The sequence below is a fragment of the Eulemur rufifrons genome, chromosome 28 (genome assembly GCF_041146395.1).
Source record: "Eulemur rufifrons isolate Redbay chromosome 28, OSU_ERuf_1, whole genome shotgun sequence".
Classification (NCBI taxonomy): Eukaryota; Metazoa; Chordata; class Mammalia; order Primates; family Lemuridae; genus Eulemur; species Eulemur rufifrons.
This window is the reverse complement of record NC_091010.1, coordinates 40,306,208-40,327,297: the sequence shown is the minus strand read 5'-3', so window position 1 is coordinate 40,327,297 and position 21,090 is coordinate 40,306,208. Positions and strand designations below refer to the sequence as shown.

At 41.7% G+C, this 21,090-nt stretch overlaps 1 protein-coding gene and 1 pseudogene across 2 annotated transcripts in view; both read right to left on the bottom strand.

Annotated features, from left to right (window-relative positions):
• PCGF5 (polycomb group ring finger 5) overlaps positions 1-15,878 on the bottom strand; it is a 109,197-nt gene extending 93,319 nt beyond the window's left edge. For both annotated transcript variants that reach the window (XM_069460215.1, XM_069460218.1), the window contains exon 1: positions 15,768-15,878. The gene's annotated coding sequence lies outside the window, so the exon portion shown is untranslated. The remainder of the gene's footprint in view (positions 1-15,767) is intronic.
• LOC138376418 (small ribosomal subunit protein mS33 pseudogene) lies at positions 9,209-9,795 on the bottom strand (annotated as a pseudogene).
• Positions 15,879-21,090: the final 5,212 nt, after the last annotated feature.

Sequence of the window (21,090 nt, the reverse complement as noted above, 5' to 3'; positions counted from 1 at the left end):
ACTTCTTCGAAGAAAAAGCTTCAAAGTTGTGTCTATAACATACTTTCCCCATGATCTCCTACTGAAAGGACATAGAAGACAGAACGATCCCCTGAATGACGAGATACCAAGTTTGTATTCACTCATCACTTCAAACATCCTTCCCATACCAGGTGATATCTGGGTTCGCTATGAAAAGACCATTTTTTTCCTTTTAAAGAGTGTTTCCCTTGTGGCCACCTCCACCTCATCTCTGGGAACCTAGTAACCAAGAGGAATCCCTTCTCCATGGACTCTAGCTACAAAGCAGGTGTATTCACATCCTCAAGTCTATGTAAGCTGCTTCCCAGATTGCTATAAAATCTGCACATGAACATCTTTACCTATGAGTCACAGCAAAAGTATACACAGCTTGCAACAGTGGTTCTCAGCCCTATTTGCACATTCGTGTCAAATCTTTTATGTCTATATAAAAATCTTCTATATCTATATATCATGCCCAGGCCCCACCCTAGACCAATTAAATCAGAATCCATACAGATAGGTCCCAGATACCAGTATTTTTTAAAAGTCCCCAGATGATTCCGATATGAAGCCAGGGCTAAGAACCACTACCCAGAACCTTGCTTCTCCAAGTGTGGTCTGCAGACCAGCAGCATTCCCTGCAAGACTGTTAAGAATGCTGAATCTCAGGCCCTACCTGAGACGGACTGAACCAGAATCTATGTGTAATGCCATTCCCAATGATTCATGCGCATATTCAAGCGTGAGAATCACTGGCTTAGAAGAATCTTGCATCAAGTGGGCAAGCTCTAAATAAGACTTACTGATGAGATTAATCAATCCCTCACCTTAAAGATCAAACTTTTGGCCCAGCTGTATAAATGTATATAAATGTAAAGTGACCCCCCACCCCCACCCCAAACCAGCAGGGACAGTTCCCTATGTATGGACAGAATGTTAGAGGCAAAGCCACATCAATACTGGAGTCTTAGCTGTCTTGCTTCTGAAGACAGGCAAAGGAGGGAAGATCAGAACTTTTGCAAAATAACCAAGCATGAGGACTTCTCTCATATATTAATACAAAATATCATAACCTTTTCAATCCTATCCAAAGGACACAAATCCGAAGATGAGCTATGATGATTCCACTGCACTCTAGCAGGGGAGACAGAGCAAGACTGTCTCAAAACAAAACAAAACAAAATAAAACAAAACCAAAAACAAATATTGGCTCTCTGATAGCGATTCTCATTCTTCATGGGTCATCTTAATGCCTTCTCCCTTTCCTTCCTCCTCCTTTTCTGACCTGAAAGAGACCATACTAGTTCAGATCTGAGGATAGAGAAGATCTGACTTCAAACAGAAGCAGTGAGAGAGGATAGGGTAGGGTGGGGAAAATACAAAAGATGTTTAAACTACTTGGCTAGAGAAGACAGCCCTAGATGCTTATCAGAAGCAGCTAGGGAGCTTTTAAAAATTACTGATTCTCTGGGGCTCACTCAAAGCCAAATAAGTCAGAATCTTGGGATGAGGGAGTCATTTCAATTTTCTAAAAGCTCCCCCAAAAGATGCTGAGACAGAATGAGTACTGGAATCACAGTTGCGGGGGACAAGTCTAACTTCAAAACAATTATGCTTCTTAACTTTTTATATACATATATATTTTATTAACTTTTTATATATATTTTTGAAACTCTGGATGCATGTAAATCATTCTCTAACCATTATTACCACTGCACTACTTTATTCTTACTAATTTTATTTTTATTAAAGTAACCCATGAAAATTATTTAAAAACTCCTAGTGCACTATGAGGCTTAAAATAAAACATAGCAATACCCGCCTCAGCTCTCTACTCACTCCCAAAGGCAAACTACTTTAAAAATGTTTAGCTTATTTCTTCTGATATGTAATTGCATATTCCTAAGTAATGTTTATACTGACACTTCTTGATTTATTAGTTTTAGACATTAATGTAATTATGGCCAGCTTATCCTCTTCCATTCTCCTAATACCGTATAGTTATGTTGATGTTTTTTTCCCAGCCTCCCCTGCAGTCAGGTATGGCCAGGGTTAAGAGCTTGTATATTTTGGTATACCTGTGCTTATTGTTATTATTAATAAAATATTTCCACACCAGCTGATAAATAGCTGCTACCCAAGCCTTTCCATTTACCAGGTTTTTTGAATTAATAATTCATCCCAAATGCTCCACAGGAACTAAAAAGCCCCTCTGAAGAATATTTTACACTTGGTCAAATGTATCAGATCATCTCTCAGTCTTGTTTTTGTTGAGTAATCCTTCCTCCTATTCTGTTCTGAACTGGATTCTCTCTAGGCCTGCTGCACTAATGTTACCTTGAAGTTTCTCTTCACTGTCATCCTAGAATTTTCTTTTGTTTTTCTCCTGTGTTTGACTACCTGTTTTTGGAATTCCATATATTATTCTTTCTTGGTTTATGCCCACATTTTGGCAAAACATACCATCCATTAGCTTCCTGTGAAATGACACACAGAGAATAAATTTCTGAGATCTTTAATACCTTCAAAATAGTTTCATTCTATTTCCCACTTGATAGTTTGTGTTTGAAATTCTAGATGGAAAATAATTTCCCTCAGAATTCTGAAGGAATTAATCCATTGTCCTTTAGATTCCAGTGTGGCTATTAAGTAATCTAGTGCCATTCCACTTGCCAATCTTTTTGGATGTGACATGTTCTTCTGCAGGAATTTAACATATTTCCATTTTCCTTAGTACTTTTAAGTTTTACAATGATACATTTTGTACACTGAATGTCTTTTGTGGTCTTTTTTCATTCATTTTCCTGGCTGGTTTACAAATGTATGTTCTCCAGTTCTGGGAAATTTTCTTGTATTACTTCTTTGGTAACTTCCTTTCCCTCACTTTTCTCTGTAGTCTCTTTCTGGAATTCTTATATTATACCTGCTGAACTGATCCTCTAATTCTATTTCTTCTCTCCTATTTTCCATATTTTTTATTTTTATTTTTACTTTGTCTCCTGGTCCACTCAATAAAATTTTATTGTCATCTTATTTTAAATTTCTAAGATTTCTTATTCTCTCATTATTACTTTTTTCACAGTCCCTATTCTTATTTTGTGGAAGCACTATCTTCTCATCTCTTTATGTATCAAATTATAGGTGCTTTAGCTTTGATTATTTTCATTTTCTTCTTCTCCTTGCATTTCTGCTTACTCCATGATTCTTTTTTTTTTTTTTTCCTTATTTGTTTTGGTTTCTGCCTTTTTGGTTGAAATATCTCTTCTTCAAATGTCTCATATTCATTACCTATTTATTTGTGTTTAAGAACAGAGCACCAAAAAGCTGACTGCAAGTTCCATGTTCATGGGGCAGGGGTTGGGGGTAGAGTTGCAGGGTTGTTGAGTGGTGCGCTCACTCCAGGGAGAATAGGTAGTATGTCATTCTTTTCCATTGTGGGACCTCAAATGTCAGTATCTGTAGGTCTTTCCTCTGAGGCTGCTCATTTTATCCAGAGAAGAGTCCTTCAATATTCTGCCTGGATGATTACCTACCTCTGGATCAGGGTGGGGGAAGAGTATGGGGTCTCAGTGTTTAGCACACAGAATTTCATTAAATTATTTTTTTTTTCAGTTGATCATTTTTACCCTTCCCTTCTGTTTTGTCTATCATCTCTAAATCCAGGACCTCTAATTTATTTTAATATTTCCAGAAAAACAAGTTTCAAGTAAATCCAGGACCTCTAATTTATTTTAATATTTCCAGAAAAACAAGTTTCAAGTCCCCAGCAAGGATTTCATTTTGCTGTATGGGATAGGAGAAGTGAACTGAGGGTCTAGTTCTCTTTATAGACTTTCAACCAATATCTCATTTTCAGGCCCATGTCTCACTCCAGAGCCTTTCTGGGATTCTGGAGGACATATTGGCTGTTTCTTCCCAGTATCCACTCCCAACCTTCCTTAAAGGCACTTAGGTGTCAACTTTCTCCACTATACTAAGACAGTAGCCACAGGCCTATTTACTTTTCGTCCTCCAAAAATTTTCTGGCATCTCCCATCTACTGTTGCCTCTTCCCACGTTTACCATTACTCTCATGGTGTTTCAGGGGAGACTGACAGTAAACACATGTGTTCAACTCACCAAATTCTAATCTGAAAACCCAGTAACTAAATCTTACAACTGTAGAATCTGCCACCAAAGATGAGTCTTTATCAATCTTTTTTAACTTACTCAGAGCTTTTGTTTTTGTAGACATGCCTGATTAGCTAAGATATTTTCCCAATTACCTTAATGTTTATTATGATTTATTTTTTAATCATAAAAAAACTTATTCAAAAGAATCCTCTTTTGGATTCCCCAAAAGACTCTGAATCTCTTAATTCATTAATTTAGTTTTAAAATTGGTTTTATAACTAATTTGGTTTGGTTTTATAACATGATAGGATTTATAACACTAGATTATAATTAAACAAAGAAAATACAGACTTTTTATACAAAAAAAGCTTTTTCATTGGCTCCTTCTTGCCACTTCAGATCTAACCTATGGTGACCTGAGCTGAAAGGTATTTACCTTGATAACTGTCAAGCATTTTCCAAGAAGACCTTTGACTACTGCACAAAGCCACATCAATCCTGGAGTCTTAGCTGTCTTGCTTCTGAAGACAGGCAAAGGAGGGATGATCAGAACTTTTGCAAAATAACCAAGCATGAGGACTTCTCTCATATATTAATACAAAATATCATAACCTTTTCAATCCTATCCAAAGGACACAAATCCAAAGATGCTCAGACTAAAGATTGTAATCTTTAAGGCTGAAAACCTGGTGCTTGTCATAAAACTAAATTCATTGTTTCAGAAATAAGAAACAAATTTCAAGAGTAACTAAAGAATAAAACTCTAATATTATAACTTCGATCTAATTCCACTGGAAAGGGGCGCATATTTTGGACTTGCCAAAGCTTATAATTGCCTCCAGCTACTACTCATGACTTCCTTGAAGGAAAAAAAAAATACCAAGCATCTAACAGAAGAAAAAAAATTCCCATGGAGAAAAAAAAAATTAAATTCATCTATTTCTTGAGCCGGTGGTAGTTACATGGATATTCACTTTTTAAAATTCATTAAACTGTGCATTTATATTTCAAAATTTTTCCTTATATATGCTATATTTTACAATAAAAAACTTTGTTAGAAGTTAAAAGAGAAATAGATAAAAAGGCAGAAATTTCATTTGTCATAAAACAGTGCCTGAATCTCACTTGGCCAGAATTATTACATACTCTTTCATGGATAAAGGGAGAAAAGTTGTTATGATTTACTTTAAGGGCCTAAACCAGTGTCCCACCAAATTTCAACAGTCATCTTTGCTTTGTTATTCAAAGCACTTTATTTAAAAATTAAGTTCCTGAACTTCAAAGTTTACCTTGCATCCATGAGGTAATACTGATATCTTACTTTTACATAACACTACTTATTTGCAAAGAGCTTTCACCTTAAATATCTAAGAGATAGAGCAGATATTTTTTTCCCATGCTATAGATGAGGAAACTCAGGCACTTAAGAGTTTAATAGTAAGATCACAAACAGTGACAGAACCAGAACAAATTCCCAGTGCCATACATCTAATTAAAGCTTCTTAAACATTTTATGAGGAGAAAGAACTTTCCACTTCTCAAAGTTCTGAGTTCAAAAACAGGATCTCAAAGCTGATCATCTTTGTCATGACATCTGTGAGTTTCCTGAGATTCCCAGTGAGGAAGAAGATAATGAAAAGGAAAGGAAAGGAAAGGAAAGGAAAGGGAAGGGAAGGGAAGGGAAGGGAAGGGAAATCCACTAAGTATGGCTGTGAAATTGATAAACTAAGGACTATGTTCAAACCGTTGTTAGTCATTTCATTCACTTCCAGTTGACGTACCAATGTGCCTGCTGCTTCTCAGAGCTTAGTGTAACTCAAATGCAAACAAGAATGCTATGAGTAGTAAAAATAACCTTATGTTCAAGAGGAACCAATACCTCTTTGCCACTTAGAAGGTTTCCAAAGGAGGGATATTACCCATCCACTCCTGCTTCTCATCCGACACCATATTCTTCCCCATAGAGGTGGAGCATTTTATTTGGTTGCTGTATGACAGTCATGGGTCTGTTTCTCAGTATGGTTAAGAAGCTTTCTAAGATTTTGTTCAGTGGATACTTTACTTCGCTTTCCCTACAGGGCAACACTAACTGAGATTCAGGGAGCCCAGTTCTTTCCAGAACTAGCTCATGTGTCTGTGATCTTGGACACGTCTCATATTTCTAGAAGTGTTTAAAAGATTTTAAAGCTTCCCCATCTTTCAAATAAAAGAATAACTAACTTCCTTATCTTTAAGGTGCTTTCCAACTGTGTGGACAAAATGTTCAGAAAGGCTTTAATAAGTATTTTCCATAGCTTTAAGACAGACATTGACATTAATATTTAATCATTTTGATACTTTGGCCTCATAGTTCCTGAAGACCTTCTACCTCCGATGGCCTGTGTCACTGACCATCCTCAAACCCAGCCACACTTTGAATTTTCATCATCACTCAGAACTGATTTCCATACTGATAAGATACTATTCTGAAAGTCCCTCATGTCCTTCACTACTGACCTTAGAAACCCCTCCATGCTCCCATCTCTCTCTTCTTCAATCCTGCTGAGTCAGCCATTACACAGTCTAATCTCACAGCCCCTGCCATCCTCCCAGCCCATCAACACTCCAGTTTCACTTGCCTTCCTACTCAACCCAGGCCCATATGGAGTTGGCAGTTTCAGTGATACTCACACTATCTCCACTTCCAATTTTCTGAGCATTGCTGGAAAAAGTCATGAGTACAGGAATGATTCGTCCTATCACTAGGCTAAGGCCTTCTAGCAACTTGTCAAGCCCTCGTCCCCTTTGGCTCCCTACTGCATGCAGATCAACAGCTTTCCAACCCTTTTCCACTTTCCTCCACCTCAACTTTACAACTCACTCCCCATTTACTTTCCAGCAAATCAACAAAAGGGAACCAACCCATTTCAAATGCAGCCACCTCTCCACTATCAGCTTTCCTCTTTAAAACTCAGAATTTCTTTTTGCCTTCATCTAACTTCTCTTCTTCCCTCCATATCACATCGTTTTTTTTTTTTTTTGCTATTGTATATTCTATGGGCTTGGACAAATGTATAATGACATGTATCCACCCTTATATAATAATATAATACAAAGTATTTTCACTGCCCTAGAAATCCTCTATGCTCTGCCTATTCATCCCTCCCTCCCTCCTAATCCCTGGCAACCACTGATATTCATACTCTTTCCATAGTTTTTCCCTTCTCGGAATGTCTTATAGTTGGAATCATACAGTATCTAGCCTTTTTAGATTAGCTTCTTTCACTTAATAATATGCATTTAAGTTTCCTCCAAGTCTTTCCTTGGGTTGACAGCTCATTTCTTTTTAGCACTGAATATTTCATTGTCTAGATGTACCACAGTTTATTTACCCTGAATGACATCTTGGTTGCTTCCAAGTTTTGGCAATTATGAACAAAGCTGCTATAAAGCTCAGTTTGCAGGTTCTTGTGTGGACATAAGTTTTCAACTCCTTTGGGTAAATATCAAGGAACACACTTGCTGGATTGTGTGTTAAGAGTATGTTTAGTTTTATAAGAAAACACCAAACTGTCTTCCAAAGTGGTAGTACCCATTTGGCATTCCCACCAGTAATGAATAAGAGTTCTTGTTGCTCCACATCCTCACCAGCATTTGGTGTTGTCACTGTTCTGTATTTTGGCCATTCCAATAGGTGGGTAGTGGTATATCATTGTTGTTTTGATTTGGATTTTCCTGATGACATATGGCGTGGAGCATCTTTTCGTATGCTTATTTGACATCTGTGTATCTTCCCTAGTGAGGTGTCTTTCTTTGGCCCATTTTTTTAATTGCGTTTTTGTTTCTGTTTAGTTTTAAGAGTTCTTTGTATATTTTGGATAATCGTCTTTTATCAGATATGTCTTTTGCAAATATTTTTCCCAGTCTGTGGCTCATCTTTTTCTTTTCTTTTCTTTTTCTTTTTGGAGACAGGGCTCACTCTGTTGTCCAGGCTAGAGTGCAATAGTGTCATCATAGCTCACTACAACTTCCAACTCCTGGGCTCAAGCAATCCTCCTGCCTCAGCCTCCTGAGTAGCTGGGACTACAGGGTGGACTACAGCCATGTGCCACCATATCTAGTTAATTGTTTATTTTTTGTCTCACTATGTTGCCCAGGCTGGTCTCAAACTCCTGGCCTCAAGCAATCCTCCTGCTTCAGCCTCCCAAAGTGCTGGGATTACAGAAGTGATCCACTCTGCCCAGCCTCTTTTTATTCTCTGCTGTTTGCAGAGCAGAAATTGTTTTAATTTTAATGAAGTCTAGCTTATCAATTCTTTCTTTCATGGTGTGCCTTTGGTGTCCTATCTAAAAAGTCATGCTCAAACTCAAGGTCATCTAGATTTTCTCCTATGTTATCTTCTAGGAGTTTTATAGATTTATGCTCAAGTCTGTGATCCATTTTGATTTAATTTTTGCAACAGATTTAAAGTTTGTGTCTAGACTTTTTTTTTTTTTTTTTTTTAGTATATGGATATCCAGTTGTTCCTTCACTATTTGCTAAAAAGATTATCATTTCTCCATTGTATTGCCTTTGCTCCTTTGTCAAAGATCAGTTGACTATATTTATGTGGGTCTATTTCTGGGCTCTATATTCTGTTTCACTGATCTATTTGTTTAATTTTTTACCAATACCACACTGTCTTGACTGCGATAGCTTTATAGTGAGTCTTTAAGTCAGGTAGTGTCAGTCCTCCAACTCTGTTCTCCTTCAATATTGTACTGGCTATTCTAGGTCTTTTGCCTCTCTATGTAAACTTTAGAGTCAGTTTATTATTACCTACAAAATAACTTGCTGGGATTTTGATTGAGAGTACAATGATCTATGAATCCAGTTGGGAAGTTTTGACAATATTGAGCCTTCCTACACATGAACATGAAATATATTTCCATTTATTTAATTCTTCTTTGATTTCTTTTATAAGAGTTTTATAGTTTTCCTCACATAGATCTCATACATATTGTGTTAGGTGTATACCTAAGTATTTCATTTCTTTTTGGACGCTAATGTAAATGGTATTGTTTCTTTCTTTCTTTCTTTTTTTTTTTTTTACATATTCATTTCATTAGAGAATTAGGTAAACCTCAGATTACAAAGCCAAGACCAAAATAATTTTGTATTAAAATGTGTTCAAGAAATCAGTTACAATTTAACTGGGTTAGATGTCAACACGGAGATGAGGCATTCTTCCAAATAACCTTCACTTAGGAAGATTACATTCCTCCAACATGTGGAAAGATGGTAAATACAATTTCTTCTCCCTGTCACTGAGGAAGAAATTTTCTTTCTCGATGGGCCAATATTATTTCTTTTTTGCTGCTCTTTTCCCTTCTCCTTTCCTTGGTTTCCCCTTTCCATGAAGCTTCTTTAGACGCATTTGCTCATCCTTAAAATCCTGATGCTCATCTCTATAGAGGCCAAGAAATCTGAGCGTTCCCATAAGTGCAAAATAAGTGTTGTGATTTGGATACCAGTCGTAAGTCTCCTTCCTCTTGGCCAAAGGCTGTTCACTAAACAGTTTCACTACTTTCATGGACTTGGAATCAGTAGTCCTGGCAACTTCACCAAATAGCCGGGCACTCAGATGGGACATGCGCAAGGCATATTCTGAAAGTGAAGACATTTCTTGAACAGCAAGGAGAAACAGTCCTGCACCTGACCTTCCGCACCCACGCGCCTCTTTCTTTTTTTTTAAATTTCAAATTCCACTTGTTCATTCCTGGCGTACAGAAAAAGTGATTGACTTTTATCCTTGTATCCTACAACCTTGCTATAATTGCTTATTAGTTCCAGAATTTTTCTTGTCAATTCTTTCAGATTCTCTAGACAATCACATCATCTTCAAACAAAGACAGTTTTATTTCCTTCCCAATCAGTATACCTTTAATTTCCTTTTCTTGTTTTATTGCCACATGTTTTTCCATGAATAATTTCTTTATTTGTGTCATGATGAGGGTGATCAAATAATTTATTATTCAAAAGGAGAATTTCTTTTAGAATAAAAACTGATCTTATTTGTCCAAATATTATCTCATAATTAAACCTGGATACTAGCTGTGAACTGGGACTGTCTGGGGCAATCCGGATGTAAGGCTGCCTATTTTGCTCCTATTCGTCCTATGTGAGGATGGCCTGGTGCATTAATTACCCTCCTCCCTTGATCTTCAGGCCCTTCCTCTCCACTGGCAGCCACTCTATCCACTCTCAGGCCTTCCTATTTTTTTTTTTTTTTTTAAGAAAGTTTCATTGACATTCTGATTACCTCAACTGATTGTCCCCTCCAACTCTCAGATTTTCATGGTCTAGTCACAGTTTACACTTAGCCGTCTCCATTTTCTTCCCATCCAGGCATCCCTCAGGTACCTAGATGACTTCTGTCTCCAGTGCCCAATTGACCCTGCTCCTCAAAGGCTACTGACAATAGTCTCATTGACAAATCTAATGCCCTTTACCCAGTCTTCAATCTTGGCCCCTCTACCCTATCGAGCTCCTCCAAATTCTCCTTCCTTGCCTTCTTTTACTCTAGTTTTTCCTCATTCTCTTCCAGTTTCTTTCTTCTTAGCATCCTGTCTGCCTCCTCCTATCTCCCTCCAAGCCCATAAATATTGGCTTCCCCAAGGCTCAACTCTGGCCTTTTATTCTTCTCACCTACACTCTGAACTGTTCTCACAGGTTCACTATCCCCCTCCATAAAGATGCCTCAAATCTTTCCCTATTTTTTAGGGCTTTCATCCATCTATATGGTCTGTAGGCACAAAAAAGTTAACACATCCAAATCCAAACTTATGATCACCTCCAATTAATCAAATATTTATTCATTTCATAATACTTGCAGGTGCTTTACTAGTGGCTCTTTCTGACTGCCTATTTCAATCCCCATCACTGCCATCCTAAGTCACTCAGCATCTGTCTTTGATTTCTCCCTCAACTCCCACATCCAATTAGGCAACAAGTTCTGTTGAATTTACTTCTACAGTTTTTGCCCAACCCACCTGCACCTACCCTAACTCAGGTGCTCATTGCTTCTCTTCTGGAGACTATTTTAATAACTCCTAACTGGACTATCTGTGGCTCTTGTGATGCATATCTTTGAACACATCATTCCCCCATTTAAAATGTCTCTGATGGCTATCTATTGCCTTCTAAACAGAGTCCTTAGCCCAGCATTCAAAATGCTTCACGGTATGGTCCTAAAATTCCCATACGGACTTCTCTCCCACTATACTGCCTCCAGGCTCCTCAACCCCCAGTTTGACTACATTCTTTTCTGCTCCTGGATAAGCCCTTGTATCCTTTCCTTCAAGTCTTAGTACAGTCCGGTTCCCACATCTCTGCCAGTTGAAGTCCTACCAATCCTTTAAAGCCTTGTTCAAAATTCCCTAATTAAGTCTTTCCCAATTTTTGTGGCTAGAAGTAGTTTTTCCTCCTCTTGGAGGAGGAATTCACAAAGTATTTTCTTTATACTTAACAGTTCTTCCATGTCAGATAGCCTTTGGTTATCTGTCTTATACTCTCTACATGACTCAAGCCTCCCAAAGAAAAGGTGTCTATGTCTGACTAACCCATATACTCCTTATACTACTTTGTATACAGTAAGCTGAATGAGAGGTTGAAATATTCGTGTTAACTTCGTATCTATCATACAGCATATAAAATAATGAAAATGTACTTACTGTCATCATAGTTAACTAAGACAAATTCTTAGGAAGGCCTAGAAACTAACCATTCTTGCAGTCCCTCTTATTAGAGCAAGGATATATGAATCAGCTTATTTAAACTAAAATTGCAGGAGAATTGTACATTCTTTATTGGTTCTTAAAACCACAGAGTTGGACAAGATCTTAGTGACCATTTAATTCTCCTCCCTCAATCCCAACTACCAATTCTCCAGTTAAGAAAACAGAAGCTTTGAGAGATTACATAGTCACATAATTAAGTAGTCATAACTATAGCAATTTTCACTTATTAAGGGCCTCATATACTCTGTATAACAGGTGCTTTATATACATTATCTCAGTCTCACAACAATCCTTCTAGGTAAATAGTATTATTCCCACTTTAGAGATGAGAGAATGCCCCAAAAAGTTAAGTAACTTGTTGCAGAGAGCCCTGCTTGTTAGGGGCAGAGCTGAGTTTCAGTCGCAATTCTGACTGGCTTCAAAGTTTAGGCTTTTCTATTAGACACCGTGACAGAGGCAAGACCTACCAGATGTTCTGACTCCGTCTCCTACTGTTTTCCCAGTGAATAATTATGCCAAGTAAGCAAATATGCACAAGACTTACAAGTCTTAAGCAATTTTTTCTTAAATCTTGGAGGCATGCAAATTAAACAGTAGCTTCATATCTATAAAAGTTCTAAGGTTAATTCTAAGGTAATTTACCGCTAACATCTGATTCTGTTGTCAGAAAACTTCTTCACTCTGGAAAAGAGATATTTTCCTGCTTCTTACTTCCTAAATATATTTTGAACTTAAAATCATTTGTCCAACCGCAGTCAACAAGCATTTGTTGAGCCTCAAGATGTCCAAGGCACATAAGAGGATACAAAGCTAAATAAGACATGACTTAACTAGAGTTCACTAGCAAGAGGCAGTCAATCAGCTAACGGTAGGAACCATTCCTCACCATCTATGAGAGCTCTGGCTCATTCAGGGGCTTCCAACCACTTAAGTCCTAGAGTGGGAGTCAGGACTCTTGGTTCTAATCCTGGCCCTGCATCTTAGGCAAGTCATCTCACTGTGCCTTAGTTTTCTCAGTAAAGGGATCGATGAAAAGGAATGAACTGTGCCAAGTAATTTAAAGGTCCCTTTTAGCTCTAAAATTCTATCATTTCTGAGCTTACTCTTAAGAGATTATGTTTCTGAAAGTGATCACAGCTACTACTAGGGAAAAGGAACTACTAGATGCCCTCTCTTTCTTTAGGAGTGACTTCAGAAATACTGAGTTCTGAAAATACTGCGACAAGATTGAAGCTGATTAACATGCCCTCCAAAGTTTATTATTTACAATAGTATAAAGTTTATCAAAATTTATCCTCTAAAGGAGTATTAAATACAACATTCAAGTCCTTCTTATCACTGACTTATTATAGCTTTAATTCTTTACAATCCATTTAAGATGTTTAAAATATAATTTTAAATAATTCCTTTTATCTGCTCCTCTGTGAAGTTACTGACATTAACAACAACAAATCAGAATTAAGGCCTCTGCTGAATAAATCTTGTATTGGTTTAGTTAAATTAATGCTTCATATTAAATGCTACCTACTATGGACCTTCCCAAACTGAAGCTAAATTTGAGGATGGTTTCCAGGCAGTGGGGAGGGAGGGAGGAATATAGTAATATCAGAATTTCAAATATTTCACATACAGGAATGTGGGAATTTAACTTTGCTGATTCCATTTCAATATCCTGCATTTTTTCCAATTAGGACAGATTATATTTTTAATCATCCACCAACTTACACAGTAATATACTTTCTCTTGACAGGGATCCACACTACTTATCTTTCTTCATAGTAAGTATCTTAGGATATGATGTTCAAACCCATCTTGTGCTATAAGCTAATAGCACAGAAGAGAAACAAACCAAAAGAAAATCAGAAGGAAAAAAGAGAAAGAAAGAAAATTAGAACTGTGCCAACTTGGTGACTTGCCCACAACAGGCGCTGAATTTCAACTGTCAAAAACAGTCCTACCAAGAAATCAGGAAAAGAGTTTGTTCATTCACTAGTCAACAAATACTGCATGCCTAACATACACCAGGCACTGTTGTAGATGCTAGAGTTATAGCAATGAACAAAACAGGCAAAAAATACCTGCTATAGTGGAGATTACATTCTAAAAGGAAGAGACCAGACTTAAAGAACATCTAAACAAAATAGTATCAGATAGCAATTAAGTGCTAAGAAGAAAATAAAATAGGACTATGGAGCGGTTGGAGGGGGTCAGAAGTTATAAATAAAGCCATCAACAGGGCCTTGCTGAGTAGATCCCATTTGAGGTGAGTTCTCACTACAGAGAAAACTTTACTCAGTCCTACAAATGTGGGGTGGAGTGGGAATGAGTAAAATTAGTCATTAAGGGTGATCACACTGGGAGAAATTTCATATTCATGAATGGCAAAGTAGGTTGCTTTTAGGATTTGGCTTTAAAAAAAAAAAACCTCAAAAAACTAATCTTTAAGACTCTGTACTTAAGGAGCCACTTATTTTTCTTTTAAGATCTACTAACTTTTTTAAATTTTCTAATTACTTTATAGTCACTTAAGTAGACGCAACTACTAGATGGATTCCGTCAGAGTTCGGTACCTTCCTCACTTGACACCGTCCAAATCCTGAATGAGACAGGACCAGCGAACCAGCGCTCCTCCACCAACTCATTAATGCAACCAGGTGGAATCTTGTAACGCTTCCAAGAACGCGAAACAAGCCTTGGAGAATGTGGGGAACCTGACACCCCCAAAGTTATTGTAGAAAGGGGGTAAACTCCGCTGCCCTTTTGCACTAACTCTCCCCCGCCCCTCCAGGCGTCGTCACTGCGGCGGGGCCGCTCTCCTCGGGTCAGAGGCACACGGCGAGTACGCGCGCGTGTGTACCCCGCATGAATCATCTCGGCCCGGTCCGCGGGGCGATGATTCATTCACTGCCCTGGAGCTCACCGCCACACGTTTCGGGCGTACTATGACGGCCGCACACGCAGCTCCCTTAATATTAAACAAATGTTTCAAAGTACAAACGCCTGGAGCCAGAAACGTGGAGACCCTGGCGAGTAGGCGGGGAGGAAACAGCACGTTTTGGCCGCTGCCGGAGTGTTCCCCGGGCGGGGAGGGGAGCCGCGGGCACGTCTGTCCGTTCCCTCCCCCACCGGCCCCCACCCCGGCACGCGCGCGGGCGGCGCCCGCAGGGGGCGCGGAGGGCGCACAGGTGGGTCCCGCCTGGCCCAGCCTCCTGCCCCTCCCTGCCACTCGCGGAAGGCCAACGCGCCCTCGCCAACGCGCCTCCCGCTCGCCCCTTTCCTCTCCGTGACATCTTATATAATAACCTGAGCTAATCAAAACGGAAGCGACGCGCGCTGCCGGGGCCCGTCTCCCAACCCGCGGCAGATGCTCGCGTCCCGAGCCCTCGGCCCCCGAACTAGGCGCCGGGGCGCGCGGCTGCCGGGCGGGGGAAGGGCCCGAGCGCCGACAAGGCTCGTCCCTCCTCGGCGAAGGCGCTGCTGTTGCCGGTCCCCGTCAGGAAGCTGCAAGCGTCACAAACTGCGTCAGCTTCTTCAAACACATTTCATGGTCTCCCTCGAGCCAGGGAGCCGCTGCTCCCGTGGCGGGGCCGCGGCCGGGGCTAGAAGGCGCCCCTCTGGGGAAAAGAAAGTTCCTCGGGGCCCTCCCCTTGCCCGCCCGGCGCCCGGCCCCGCCGCGCCTCCAGCCCCTCTCGGCGCGCCGCCCGCCAGCCCGCACCAATGTCAGGTTAGGCAACTTGTGACCCCGGGGCGCCGGGCGGCCCCCTCCCGCCCGCCAGGCTCGCCCGGCGCCGGGGGCCTCCCCACCCCCGGCCCAGCGGAAAACAGCCACGCCAGAAACTTCCCTGGGCCGCGTCGGGCGGGGAAGCCGCCTTGGTCCCCGCGCATCGCCCTTACCTTGCTCTCGAGAGGCCACGATCCGGGCGGGCCGCGCGGGGCGCGTGGTGCGCGAGCGCGCGCGCGCGTGGGGCGGTAGGTGAGGGAGCCCGCGCCGGCGGGGGCGGGGCGGGGCAGCGGGGGTGCGAGCGGCGCTGGGCGGGGGGCTGGGCCGGCCCGGCGGGCGGGCGCGAGGAGAGCGGGGCCCGTGGCGGCGGCGGCGGCGGCAACGGCGGCGGCGGCAGGCGCGGGGCGAGCGCGCCGAGGGGGCGGAGGAGTTGCCGTGGGTTTGTTTACGCATTGCTGCCCGGCTCGGGGCACAGCCCGCACTCCCTGATTGGACACAAACTGGGGCACAGCCTCTCGCCGCCGCCCGCCAGGCCTCCTCGAGCTGCCGCGGCGCAGCTCCCGGAGCGCCCTGCCGGGCACGGCCCACGGCGGTGCCCAGGCCTGAAGGGGACAAGCCGCGGCGGCTTCCCAGCGAGGGCGTGGAGCCAGTCGTTCGCCCAGGGTTCGCAATCGCCCACCTGTAGTGGCCCGACCTTGGCAAGGAGAAATTCGAAACTTCTCTGGCTGGAGACTTCGTATCACACAGCTGCAGAAGGGGCACTTCCCCCTGCCCCCCACCCCGACGGAGGAAGAATGCCCTTGAATAGATAGAAGAGCAGCTCCAACGTTAATATGCGTCTTTGGCGATGGTCAAGTCCAGGCTTCCTGTATAAACTGCCCCCTCCACCCACTAGCTCGCAGTTCCTCTCCCTGCTTCCAGCTTCTCTGCTTCTAATCTCAAAGTTGCCCCCGCCCCCGCCAGACGTGACCTTGCCACTGTGATGTTCAAGATCCTCCAATGACTCCCTAGGGCCTTAAGCTTTCATGCCTCAGAGTCCCCAACAGCTAGGCCTCCACCCTTCTGTCTCATTTCCCAACCCTCACCCCAAAGCCCCTGTCTACAGCCAACAACTCACATGCCTCTGTCTTTTCATACTCAAATTTTGATAGTGCTATGTTCGCTGCCAGAAAACCCCTTAGCGACCTCCACCTGTCAAACTCTCAGACTCGGCTCCTCTACCTTCTCCTAGCATCTCTGTGCAGCCTTCCCGATCCCCTCAGCAGAATCTTCCCTGTAGCTGGTATGACTCTGACTTGGGGGTCAGTTGTGTGTGCCTAGGCTGTGCACCCACCAGTCTGTGGATTCCTTAAGAGGGCTCCAGTTATGGGAGAAACGAAAGCTGTCAAATAATATTGCCTCTGATTGTCTGCAGCTTTGAGGGGACTGGAAAAACTCGAGTCTCTATCAAGAGGGTCTCTAGATAGACCGGTCCACAAACCATCTTGCAGAAAGCAAACACTTCCCAAAACTGAATATGCCCACCATTTTTCCTGTGTCTCTGTATATCCTCCCCACCACTGTTAGCTATGTGCCCTTTATACTCATAATGGCCACTTAAGAAACCCTTGGAGGAACAAAATTGAATTCTACAGAGATGTTCCTTAAGCCAAGGCTCACAGTGATCAAAATGAATAGAATAAATCATGAAGGAATAGACATGAACCCAGTCATCATACAGATAACTCCTAGGCTAAGAGCCCTCCAACCCTGACAGCTAGTATGGATTTGTCGCTGTCTGATCAAACACTGGAGAAGTGGACCCTGACCCTTCTGGACTCCTGGGATGGCCGGATTTCTTTCCCTAGGTGTGCTGCTTACAGTCCCATCAGGAGAGCTGTCTTTGAACTCTGCGAGTGAATCCAAGTGAAAGAAAGTAAAGTTTTCTTACCCAGACAATTCAGTAGTGATCATTTAATGCAGCAAATTAGTTACAAAAGTGTTGAAAGAACTGGAAGTGCAGCCAGTGGAAGGTGAGGCAATCCTGAGATTAGCAGTTGCTGGATTCACCTCCTCCCCACTACCCAACTGTCATTGCAGAGGACTGCCAGAGCCAGGAAGAGCTTGTCCAGTAGGAGTTTGAGCCCTGAAGGAAGTGCAGCCACCACAGGTGGAGACGCCTTCCAAAGTAGGAGGTGGGTGGAATCCCCTCGCTTCTCCCATCCTCTCACCCTCCAGGGCCACCCAGTGGTAGAAAGCAGGAGAAGCCAGTGGACAGAATGACAGAAGACAGGGGTCAGAATCCCTGCAATACACGTGAGACAGTGAGAAGAGAATGCATCTGAGAGCGCAGTGGCAAGTGACTAGCACCCAAGTTTGGGTGCTACATCTGGTTGCCTCTGGGACTCTTCCTCTGGGTCAGATTCTGCAGTACAGCACAGACTTTTTCTTCCAGGTCCCAGAACTCCTTTCCTCTTACTTGTCTCTCTTTGTCTTTTTGTTTCCATTTTCCTTCTGTCCTTTCCTTCTCCACTATGACTCCCTTACATTTCCTTTATCTCTCTCATCTCTCAATCTCTGCCTCTCATTTTCCTCTTTGTGGTGTTCCCATATATCTCCTCCTGACTTCTCTTTTCCCCAGTCTCTTCTCGCCTCTGCTTGTCCTACTCCTCCCCCGGCAGGCAGGCAACCTTCTTCAGCATGGAGATGACCGGGTTCCTATGGCAGGAAATGAGATTAGGAACTATCATGTTGCTGCCCTTCCAGACACTGTACTAGATATTTTACATATGTTGTCTCATTTAATCTTCATCTTACTCCTACTAGCTGGGCACCATCGAATATAATTTGTAAGGCTTTGTGCAGGTCACCCACAACACTGCTGACAGTTCTCTTATCTTTCCTGTACATTTCCCTCTACCCTTTCTTCTTATCCTGTATCTTTTCCTTTCATTAGCACAGACTTCCCCCAAATCCCAAACTCAGCAATCTAATTAATGTATCTCTAAATCCTCTATATCTCCAAAGATTGAGAATGGCTACTTGGAGGAGGTGGCATGTCAGCTGGCTTTTGAAGAATGGCTAGAATTTCAATAGAGGGAGATTGGGAAAGGGCATTCTTGGTGGAAGGGTAAATAATATAGTTCAACTTGACTGAAACACAAGAGAAGGCTAGGAAATGAAACCATATTTCTGAAATTTATCTTTAGATCTCAGTTCTCTGAAAATACTCAAAAACACAGATTAACCATAAATATATTAAATATAGGCATAATTCATTTAATTAGAATCATAATGTTTTAAAGCCAAAAAGAAATCTCAACGTTGTCTGGCCCAACATGTCCATTTTTAAATAAGGGAACTGAGGCCTGAAAGATGCAATACCTGGAATATCATGATGATTAAACATAGGCATTAAAGTTTGACTACGTGTATTCCAATACCTACTTTGACAAATGTTAGGTTATATGACCTTGAATTTATCTGTAGTTAAAATTCCTCATCTATAAGGAAAATGATAGAATCCACCTCAGTGGGTTGTCATGAGAATTAAATGTTACAACGTGTAAAACACTGCTTTATTCAGTTCAGGCTGCTACAACGAGCTATCATATATTGAGTGTCTTAAACAACAAACATTTATTTCTCATGATTTTGCAGGCTGGAAGTCTGACATCAACCCAGCATGGTCAGGGTTCTGGTGAGGGCCCCTTTTCTTCTTCCAGAGTGCAGACTTCTTGTGCTAGCCTTACATAGCAGAAAGATATCGCGTGATGGAGCTCTCTGGGGTCCTGTTGATTAGGGTACTGATCTCATTCATGAGGACCCCACACTCACCACCCAATTACCTCCCAAAGGTCCCACCTCCCAATATCATCAAATTAGGGGGTAGGATTTCAACAGATGAATTTTTGGGGGGCACAGGAACATTCAGTGCATTATTGACATGTACAGTGCCTGGCATATAGTTGGTACTCAATAAGTATAGGCAAATATTATGATTTCCCATGGTTATCCAGCTAGTAAATACCAGAACCAGAACTGGTCCCCCAAGTGTTTGAAGCCCTAATTGAGTGTTCTCTGCATTACTTGAAGTTATGTCTAATGGTGCTTGTTTAAAGCCATCTGTGAAGATAAGATGCTCCTCTAGTCTACTGTTTAAAGAAGCTCTCAGTTATCTGTCTAGCTCCAATTCCTTTACAGTTCCTGCTTTCTGCTTCTGCCAGCCCTGGTTCCCCCCAGCAGCCTCAGCAATTCTGGCACACTGTGAAGTTCCAGGGGAGGAGGAGAGCATGAGAAATTGGCAATAGACATGAATTTCATAGTCAACTATATAGTTTACAAGTTCTGATCTAGGAAAATTTTACTAATTTAAAGTTCAAAGGACCAACAAATCATTGAATTAAAGGGGCTTGAATTATCTGTTATTCCTCAACCTATAGAGTTTCAACCCTACCAGCTTTAATTTTAGTAGTTCCTTGGTGGGACCAAGAAACAGCCTTCTTTAAGCTCAGTCTGTCTAATCTTTCAACAAATTGGTGATGGAAGAGAACATTCTTCTATGTCCCTCCAGCTTTCCTTTTTAGTCCCCGGTCTCACTTTTCAAAACTCCCCCAGTCCCATGATCTTCATGCAGTCCGCAATGAACCACAACTTACTTTTTTATCTCTAGAACCTAGTTTAGTATCTGGGTGTAATAGGCGCCCACATGTTGTTGAACTGACTGGAGCAATGCCACACATACCAAAGGAATCCCTTCCTCCTCCCCCTTCCAGTCTTTGTCTGCTCGGTTGACTGTCTGGAGCTAGTTGTCATCCTGCTACACTAATTCACCGGAAAGCATGACAACAGCTGAATGTGAAATAAATATGCATTTTACAATATGAAGTACATTCAAAGGGGTTTATTTTAATGGTGTAAATCCAAGCAGTATTTTAAGAGGATCAGGAAGACATTTTGGGGGCAGCTGGACTTTCCCAACACCTTCACATCATACCACACAAACTAAAGCTTGTCTCTCCTATAAATAAAGGCTATTTGACTTTCATTGTTTCACATTTTACTTTAGGTTTCTTAAAGTAGGTTGTAGACGGCCTCTAGTTTACATATGGCTGTATTAATTATCCTGCATAAGTCATTTCTTAAAAGGCACAATTTTTCTTAATCTTCAAAAAGTCAATAATGGTCCCACTTTTCTCTTTTACTTCAAAGTCAGATGAATGATCCAATACCTTGATCATTCACTGCCTCTGTAATTCCTGAAATCTACCTTCTACTTCCTCCAATTCATTTACATGCTTCCTCTAGGAGGTTGAAAGGAATCCAAAGCATTAATTCTAGATCAATGCTTCATTTTATAAAAGAGGAAACCAAGGCACAGAAATGTTAGTGGCAGATCTCAAGTTCCCAAAGCATTCATCCCATGCTCCATCCTCTTACCATGTGTCTTTAAAACACGCCTAAAAGTGAACTCCCCATTGCCAACTCCCCCCCCCCAACCCCATGACTTCCCTATTT